The following is a 331-nucleotide window of genomic DNA, read 5'->3' on the forward strand; positions in this document are numbered from 1 at the left end:
TATGATTATATGAACATATTCATAGACTGTCCTCAATCTCCCCTTGAAACGTATTGCAGCAACGAGGGCTGAGTTAATCCTCGGGTTGCTTGCCAAGTATTGAAACTAGGTTTGTAAATTGTACAGAGTTCATATCATATAATTGTTGGGTTAACTTGCAAGTAGAAACTTGAAATAATACACAGAGAAACAAGTAGATGAAGTTTATATACGAAAAAATCATGTGATTAACTCATAAGAATCATTACATACGAAATTGGATGAGAGTCTCGCAAACACCCTTCTATAATCTTTTGGTCTTAATAAATTTGTTTTTTTTTTTGTTTTTTTT

The sequence above is a fragment of the Papaver somniferum genome, chromosome 5, assembly GCF_003573695.1.
Source record: "Papaver somniferum cultivar HN1 chromosome 5, ASM357369v1, whole genome shotgun sequence".
NCBI classification, from domain to species: domain Eukaryota; kingdom Viridiplantae; phylum Streptophyta; class Magnoliopsida; order Ranunculales; family Papaveraceae; genus Papaver; species Papaver somniferum.